We start from the raw sequence: 9,540 nt of genomic DNA on the forward strand, positions 1-9,540 counted from the left end.
CTCAGGAGGGTGACGGGCTTAATGGAACGGGGCTGGCATTTACAAGGAGCTTCTTTTCACTTATCCTTTAAACCAGATATCAGGAATGGTTGGCCAGCTGGGAGCTGAGCATAATAAGTCCATTTTTAAATTAAGAATTTTTATCAATTTTAAATGAAGAATTTAGTTTTCAAAACTAGACGAACCCCAAGGAAACACCAGGGGGCGGCATTCCACAACATTACAGATGGAGAGCGCCGAAGGAGCCGGGAGCTTTTTGTTGCTTTGTTTTTTGGGTTTTAGTTTTTAGGTAACCATATAAATACTGACAATGATCCTTTACAAGGGTGTCTTATTGAAGGGGAAAATGGAAGGTCAGAGAGGTTATTACGGGAGTCTTTTTAAGTTCCCTTAAAACACAGAAGTCAAAAAGTGAAAAAACAAAACAAAAACACAGAGGTTAAGGCTGGCACGCGGAAGACCGCTGCTGAAGTTCCCCAGCCGCACAACGAACAGCTTTTGTACTCCTGTTGTCGCAAACGTCTCCTGGATGAAAGCACTTGTCGTGTGCTGGAAAGGGTTAACTGCTCGCCGAAGACCCCTGGGTAAGCCCTGCATTCACGTGGACCCGGATTAGGGACTCCTGGTACTGAAGAGGAGCAGTTTCTTCTGAGTAAAATGTGAACCAACTCTCGGAGCAGAAATATGCTCCCAGCTGAAGTACCTGCTGATCTTCAGCACAGAGGGGGCCTGCAGGGAATGGTTTGCAAATGTTAGCAGGCACATCTCGCCCTTGAGTCATGTTTTATGGCATCTCTCACCTCTGAGGAGGAGCCATCGCCTCAGGGCGATAGATAGAGTGTATTTGCCCTCTTTAGAAAGACAATAAAATCAGGTTTTTTGGGGAGAGAGAATGAGAGTTTGCCCTAGCTGTTAACTGTGGAATTCTTTCTTAACTACAGGAAGGTTAAGCCTGGGGGACTGATTCACAGGTTCTTTCTGTGGAAGCCACCCTTTCTGCCCACATCGGCTGGGACACAAGACCTCTCGCTTCGAGGGTCCATGCTTCAAGGAAATGAGAGAACACACCTCGGGACTCCCCTGGCAGTCCAGTGGTTACGACTCTGCACTTCCGCTGCAAGGGGCGTCAGTTCGATCCCTGGTCAGGGAACTAAGGTCTTTCAGGCCCACAAAGTGCAACCAAAAGAAAAGCTTAACTCTTCTAACTGATGGGACTGTGGGAAGAAGAAAGTGAGAATGGGCCAAATGAGGCAACTAAAATCCAGAGGGGATATTCGTGAGTCGCTTAGATCATGGATGTCAGACAAGGAAGGTAGAGAACGCAGGGCTCAGAGTGTCCTGATCTCCCCTCTCTGGGAGAAAGGCTAAGCCTGGAGCAGAAAGCCAGCAGGAAGAGAGACTTCAACCCCCTTCTCAGTCCAGACTATGGGCAGTGACACCCACTGCTGGTGACCTGTGGTCCAGGCGGTTAGCAGAGGGGGAGGCCGGGACTTCACGGTCCTCCAGGCAGCTCTCCCTCCAAGGGCCCAGGAGTCCCTGCAGCTCCAGGAGACCATGGAGGGCATCAGAGAGGAGAACCTGCAGCCTTGCCCAGAAAGGACGAGGCTGCCCGGGGCGGAGCCCGCAGGCTCTGGGCAGACCGAGGGCTTGTGGGGAGCTGCGGGTGGGCCTGACAGAGCCAGTCAGGGAGGGGCTCGGGCCGCACCAGGCCGGGACAAGGCAGGTCACGACTCCAACAGCCACAGCCTGTTAAAGGGGAAGATACTGGAACGCCCCCCCACCTGGCCACAGTCCTCTATGACAGCACAAGCTGCACAGCTTTGCCCCCTCCCTCTCCTAGGCTGCCCAGCTCTGCTTTGCTGTTTGATTCACGAGTAACCCCTTCACGTCCTTACTTCTCTAGGGACCTGAAACCAGGTCCCTGGGCAGAAAACAGCTTGACTGGCACTGAATTTAGAAGATCTCTCTTTGTTAATCCCCAGCAGGTGCACCTCAAACATTTCCCCAAGCTCCTGTGCCCCAAAACATGCTCTCTCTTCAAGGGGACGCCCGCTGTGTCTGGCATGCTACCTGGGAGGGCAAAAGGAAGCCGTCTGCCTCCGCAGCGTTGGAAGCTGCTGCCCTGGAACAGCCATCCGGTCCTCACTCACTCACCGAGGATGACGCAGAGGCCTTCCTGCTGACGGAACTTCAGTCTACCCGGCCTCGTGTAACCGGGACGGCTCTTACTTGCTCCAGTTGGCAGGAAGCACGCAGTTAGGTCCTTACTCCAAGACAGTCACCAGTGCTCTGAGGAGCTTCAACAGAGCTAACAATGCCCCAAGAAGAGCGAAGCGGGCTTCCCTGGTGATCCAACGCAGGGGGCGCAGGCTCGATCCCACACGCAGCTGAGCCCACGCGCCGCAACTAAGACCCGACACAGCCAAAACAAATTACTTAATATTTAAAAAAGAAGAAGAAATAGGGTTCAAGGGGCTGCAAGGAACACCCGTCGTGAAAATCTCTTCTGCCAGGCCGCGGAAGTAGACATGGCTGGAAGCCTAAGGCTCCGCCGCGTCTCCCTCCACTGGCCGGGGCCGGAACTCAAAATAGGTGGTGGACCGTGGATGGACAAGAGCGTGACTGTTTCGCAAGGAGTTAGATTTATGGATTGTTACTTGGCCACACCCCCAGGTTCAAATCCCATTTCTGCCCCTTACTGTGTGACTTTGGGAAGTTGCACAACCTCTCTGCCCTCAGAAGCATTCTGACCCGTAAAGTGAAATTAACAGCAATACCTATCAATGCAAGCATTAAGTGAGATGATGAGATATTCCATGCAAAGTATATAGTATATAGAAGGATGATAAACGTTACATATTTTTATTGGTTTAATGGCTTTCTTAAATAACTCAAGAAATAACACATTTCCATACCCAGATAGGACTGATCAGTACACAATTTTGTTTCCTGGTGTAGAGGCTACACACTAACTTAGTAAAAGCCACACCTGGATACAATTAATACAATGCATTCTATCCTTGTCTCCAGAAAGAATTATCATCATGTTCTCGGGTAAATCCTTGGAGCAAGACTGTCCCTATGAGCAAGGCTGAAGCGACCAGTAAGAACACTGTGGGACTTCCCAGCAGTGCAATGGTTAAGGCTTCGATTCCAGTGCAGCAGCTGTGGGTCTGATCCTGGTCTGTGGGTCTGGTCCCCGGTCTGTGGTTTGATCCTGATCTGTGGGTCTGGTCCTGGTCTATGGGCCTGATCCTGGTCTGTGGTTTGATTCCTGGTCTGTGGGTTTGGGCCCTGGTGGGGAAGTTAAAACCCCACATGCCTCCCAGCCAAAAAACCAAAAGAGAAGCAATATTGTAACAAATTCAATCAAGACTTAAAATGGTCCACAGAAAGATCATCCAGTGGCAAATCTGTGAGCTTCTTCAGAAGACATGAGGCGTGGATTATTAACATGCGGGGTTGAGGCGAGCATGGGCCCACAGAGGTGTTTCGTTTCGTTTTGTTTTGTTTTGTTAGGCAGTGATTTTGTTGTTGTTCAGTCGCTCAATCGCGTCTGACCCTGTGACCCCTTGGACTGTAGCCCGCCGGACCCCTCCGTCCGTGGACTCTCCAGGTGAGAACACTGGAGCGGCCACCACTCTGCTGTGCGTTGCTCTGAAACAGCCCTCAAGGTGAAGGGAGCCTTCGGGGCGCGTGCCCTCTCTGCCAGCGGAGCCCCACCACCCGCCCCAGTGGGCAGCGCCTCTCCACACTGCTCCATCGCCCACCGGTCGGTCAGGCACTCGAGGTGAGCGTTTCTTCAACAGCCGCAACTGAACTCTCTGGACCAGGGCTCTGCCGACTTCTGTGACGGGGCTTCTCTTTGCAAAGAGACCTTGGCTCATCTTCTCTCACTCACTGAACCCACACCCAACTGAATTCCGCCAGCCCCCAGAGCCGCCCTTTGCTCTCTTTACAGCTCTCCACCCCGTTTGCAGGGCTGGATTCAGCAGGAGGCCGAGACCTGTTAATCTTTTCAATGTGTCTGACCTTTTTAGTAGGTGAGACAAATTACTTGCCTCTTTTCACATGTTTTAAATGAACTGACTCTTGGCACAGTCTTGTCCTTAAATAAACAGCAAAATGTCAGGCAGCTCCAAGCGTTCAGTATAGTCTGACTCACTGCGAAAGCTGTGAGCCCAAAGACAACCCCAAGCTATGGTCTGAGTGGGAGAAGCGTCTGGATTTTAGGGTTACTTTAAAGAAAGCTGAGCCCCGGAGAATTGATGCTTTTGGACTGTGGTGTTGGAGAAGACTCTTGAGAGTCCCTGGACTGCAAGGAGGTCCAACCAGTCCATCCTAAAGGAGATCAGTCCTGGGTGTTCATTGGAAGGACATCGTTGAGGTTGAAACTGCAATACTTTGACCACCTGATGCGAAGAGCTGACTCATTTGAAAAGACCCTGATGCTGGGAGGGATTGGCGGCAGGAGGAGAAGGGGATGACAGAGGATGAGATGGCTGGATGGCATCACCGACTCAATGGACATGAGTTTGGGTGAACTCCGGGAGTTGGCAATGGACAGGGAGGCCTGGCGTGCTGCAGTCCATGGGGTCGCAAGGAGTCGGACACGATTGAGCAACTGAACTGAACTGAACTTCCTGTCTTCATGTTTTTTTCATACAGGGCTGGAGCTCTAAATGACACCATTTTTAATTCCTATAAATCAGGTCAAACCGAACTGTTACATTCACAGAAAATTTAGACTTTTTTTCTGTCTTTACACACGTGTATTCAACCGTATTTTTCCAGTATAAGTATTCCACTTAATGCATTGTTTCAAAGATTGTGTTTTGTTTTGTTGGGTTGTTTGAGTTTTGTTTTGGCTCTTCAACCAGAAGGGGTGAACTGTCTTAAAGAGAAAGGGAGGAGCAGACAAGAGCACTGGTCTAGATACCGTAATGGCTTTTGTGTGTGTGTATGTTTTGTTTGTTTTGATGTGGACCATTTTTGACGTCTTTTACTGAATTTGTTACAATATTGCTTCTGTTTTATGTTTTGTTTTTCTGGCTACGGGGCATGTAGGATCTTAACCCCCTGACCAAGGATGCATGCGGTTCCAGCACAGCCCGAGCACTGGGAGCTGAAGTCTCACCCACTGAACTGCGGGGAGGTCCCATGATTTGGTCTCTGATCAACACGGTGATATCCCCATCACGGCTTCACCAAGCCTCTTTTCCTTCGTATGGAAATAGAGTCGAGGAATGTTTTTCTAATCTATCACTGACTCCTAAGAGCTTTGGTTACCTGGTAGAGCCAGAGGGAAAAAGCCCTGTGAGGCACATTCAGTAAGGCAGACTGCTTCTCTGCCCAAGGCCACCATGTTCTCGACTCTGAGTGGCAACATTCCTCAAAGTCTGTGTGAGTGGGCCCTCTGCACCTGTCCTCTGTGCAACCAGCGTGGTCTTTATGCAGTGGCCCCGTGCAAACGGGCTTTCACGTATGCTGTATCTGAAGGCCTCTATTTTAAACCAGTAAGTCCTGTCCATTTTATGTATCTATTTATGATCATTCCTAGAGGGTTTCTTCAGGGCTTCCCAGGTGGCTCAGCAGCAAAGAATCCGCCTGCCAACACAGGAGATGTGGGTTCCATCCCTGGGTGGGGAAGATCCCCTGGAGAAGGAAATGGCAACCCACTCCAGTGTTCTTGCCGGGGAAATCACATGGACAGAGGAGCCTGGTGGGCTACAGTCCACGGGGTCGCAAAAAAATTGGACACGAAAAAAAAAAGAAAAAGAATCGGACACGACTTAGCCACTAAACAACAAGAGGGTTTCTTTAACTTGGGGCTTTATGAAACAATAGAATTTGTTGGGACAGACTTACTTACACAAACTAATGATTTTCAGCAGTTCCTTGGTGAGGAGTAATTGGTATTCTTTGGCAGAATACCATTACACAGTAACTGGAGTTCAAGCCATATAATTATAGAATGTTAATTGTAAAGTGTAAATAATTCTCACTCTAGAGCGTGGGCTGAGTCCCTACGAATTCAGCTGTTGTTTCATAATGTCTGAGGTACTGGAAGGTTCCTAAGCATGGAACCTATAACACCCAGCATTCAAGAGGTAGGCTCTCTTTGTTTGCTGAACACTGCAGCCTGGCTCTGGACACCTGCTCAGCTCAGTCACCGGGGGTCTGCACACGCTCTGCCCGGTCAACATCCTGCTCCTGCCGTATCAGTGAGTGTAGGCAGAATTGCTTCCTGTCGGGAGAAGAGAGCCTGGCTAGTTGTGTTAGAATAAAGCAAGGTTCTGTTCTGTTTTCCCTTTAAGCAGACACGTGGACACGATGACATTTCTTGTGTAACACTAGTAAAATAATCTCTGATTGGCTAAGATCAGAATTTACTCTTAACTGTTTCACTTCCAGTTGGATGTCAGTCAGTCTTTTTGAAGTTGATAATTGCAATCCATAGGAGAGTTTGAAATCTACTTATTAGATTGTGACTAGCATTTAAAAAATAGAATAGCCCAGGATAAAATGCAAGAAAATTAAAAAAACAAACAAATAAATATCGGCATGCATCCCACATAGTGTGGATCCATTAATTATTCAGGGTTCTCCGGAGCGACGGAACCAACAGGACACGTGTATAAGATAATTACAGAAAGGAATTAGCTCCCCTGATTAAGGAGGCTAGCAAGGCCAAAATCGGAGGGGTGAGTGCACAGGCTGGCGACCCAAGAAGAGTCGATGTTGTATTTTAAGTCCCAAAACTGTCTGATGACAGAGTTCCTTTTTGCTCAGGGAATGGTCAATCTTTTATTCTATTCAGACCTTTGACTGATTGGATGAGGCCCACCCATACGATGGAGGGCAATCTGCTTTACTCAGATTCACTGACTTAAATGTAAATAGCATCCCAAAACCCCTTTGTAGAAGCAGCCAGAATAATGCTTGACCAAACATCTGGGCACCGTCGAGACCCAGGCACGCCAACACTTAAAAGTAACCAACACAGAACATATTTGCAGGAGTCATTCACACTGCACACCAGATATTCTTAGGTCCTTCCCCAAGCGCATAGTGGAAATGCTGGGGGTAGGTGTGACCAAGGGATTTGGCCAAAGAACTGTGAGCAGAAGTGATGCATGCCAGGCTAAGTGGAAGTTTTAAGTGCCAGTGTGGGAGTCACCATGGTCTCTTTCCCTCTGCCATTCAGACTGGTGGCCTATTTACAAAAAGAAACAGACTCACAGACTTAGAAAACAAACTGTGGTTACCAAAGGGGAAGGGTTGGTGGGGATCATATGGAGGGATAGACTGAGAGTTTGGGGCTGACATGTGTATACTGCCATATTTAAACTAGATAGCCAGGGCTTTCCTGATGGCTCAGTGGTAAAGAATCTGCCTGCCAATGCAGGAGACACAGGTTCGATCCCTGGTCGGGGAAGGTCCCACATGCCAAGAAGCAACTAAGCCCGAGCACCACTGCTCCTGAGCCTGCGCTCTGAGCACTGCTCCTGAGCCCGCGCTCTGAGCCCACACGTGCTGGAGCCCAGGCTTCCCAACCAGACGAGACGCTGCAATGAGATGCCCTCTCACACCCTAGAAAGGGGTCCCCGCCCTCGGGGATTAGAGAAAGGCCATGCTGCAGCAGAGACCCAGCACAGCCAAAAACAAATGAATAAATGAAATTATTTTTAAGTAGATAACCGACAAGGACCTACTGCAGAGCATAGGGAACTCTGCTCAGTATTCTGTAATAACCTAAATGGGAAAAGATTTTGAAAAAGAATAGAAAAAAGAGGTCATTTATCTGACTTCACAAGGGGAGCAAGGACTTAAACACAGGTTAGACTTTAAGCCAGCGCTATACCACACAACCCTCCTTTGGGGTTGACCTTGTGAAAGTGCTTTGAAAACTACAAAACCTCATAAGAACGTCAAGCAATGAAATCAGCACAAGAACTACTCAAGGAAGTTGGTTAAAGGCCCAGGCTTTGTCAAACCTGGTTTCAGATGCCAGCTCTGCCACTTATGAGCTGTGCGACTTGGGAGACATTCTTTAATCTCTTTGAACCTCTGTTTCCTTAGTTGTAATGAAGATATTATGCATATCCTATTTTCCTGATGAGTAAATGAGATAATAAATGGAAAGGTCTTAGCATGACGCCAGTCTCATAGTAAGTGCCGCTAAGTTATTTGGAGTGACTATAATTGCAAAGAATTTGGTTTGGAATAACAGCAACAAGAAAAGCCACTCCTGGGCTTGGACAGGGCCAGGGTTGAGTGCAGAGCAACTGCAGCACCTTTAAACTTTGGAGTCGGCTGACTCTTTCCTCTGGGGGAGAGGGCTGTCCTGCACATGGGAGAATGTTCAGGAAAGACACTGAAGTCTTGTCATATGGTGGCAGTATCAGGGTCCTTCTGTTGTTCAGTCCCCCAGGCACATCCGACTCTTCGTGACCCCAAGGACTGCAGCACGCCAGGCTTGCCTGTTCTTCACCATTTCATGGAGCTTGCTCAGACTCATGTCCACTGGGTCGGTGACGCCATCCAGTCATCTCATCTTCTGTCGTCCCTTCTTCTCCTGCCTCAATCCTTCCCAGCATCAGGTCTTTGCTCAGACTCGTGTCCACTGGGTCGGTGACGCCATCCAGCCATCTCATCTTCTGTCGTCCCTTCTTCTCCTGCCTCAATCCTTCCCAGCATCAGGTCTTTGCTCAGACTCGTGTCCACTGGGTCGGTGATGCCATCCAGCCATCTCATCTTCTGTCGTCCACTTCTTCTCCTGCCTCAATCCTTCCCAGCATCAGGTCTTTGCTCAGACTCGTGTCCACTGGGTCGGTGATGCCATCCAGCCATCTCATCTTCTGTCGTCCACTTCTTCTCCTGCCCTCAATCCTTCCCAGCATCAGGTCTTTTCTAAGGAGTCAGTTCTTTGCATCAGGTGGACAAAGTAATGGAGCTTCAGCTTCAGCAGCAGCTGAATAATCAGGGTTCTAACCCTTGGCATTACTGGCATTTGAGGACGGATGGTTCTTTATTATGGAAGCTGTTCTGTGCACCGTAGGGTGTATTTTACTTCATTTTACTGTGTTGCCCAGCTTGTGGGATCTTAGTTCGCTGACAGGGATTGAACCAAGCCCTCAGCAGGGTAAGTACAGAGTCCTAATTCTGGACTGCTAAGGAATTCCTCACGGTAGGATGCTTAGCAGCATCCAGGGCTGCTACCCCTAAGATGCTCCAAATATGTTTCTAGACATTTCCAAATGTCCCCCAGGGGCAAAATCAACCCCCATTGAGAACCAACGTCCTAGTAACTGTATTTAGGGTTTTTCAATGAATTCTTCCTATTAAAAAACACAAACATGAAAGAAGGTTAACCACTTTGAGAGAACAGACTCTGAGCTTCCCTAGTCTTGTATCTTATTGACGTTACCTACTTAACATCTGTGTGACCTACCGGGATAAATGCTCCACAAGGTCACTGTGTCTGTCTGATGTCCTGCGTGTCTCCAGGGTACACATCGCCTGGAACATGATAGACAC

At 48.7% G+C, this 9,540-nt stretch overlaps 1 long non-coding RNA gene across 1 annotated transcript; it reads right to left on the reverse strand.

The window, feature by feature from the left end:
• Window positions 1-320: 320 nt before the first annotated feature.
• Window positions 321-2,580, reverse strand: LOC147358933 (uncharacterized). Its single transcript, XR_015140413.1, has 2 exons — window positions 2,155-2,580; window positions 321-729 (listed from the first exon to the last, which is right to left on the reverse strand). It is a non-coding gene; the product is annotated as an uncharacterized LOC147358933 (long non-coding RNA).
• Between the last annotated feature and the right edge of the window lie 6,960 nt (window positions 2,581-9,540).

This window comes from Bos grunniens, chromosome 14, assembly GCF_055505025.1.
Source record: "Bos grunniens cultivar Pamir isolate PY7600 chromosome 14, Bosgru_T2T1.0, whole genome shotgun sequence".
Classification (NCBI taxonomy): Eukaryota; Metazoa; Chordata; class Mammalia; order Artiodactyla; family Bovidae; genus Bos; species Bos grunniens.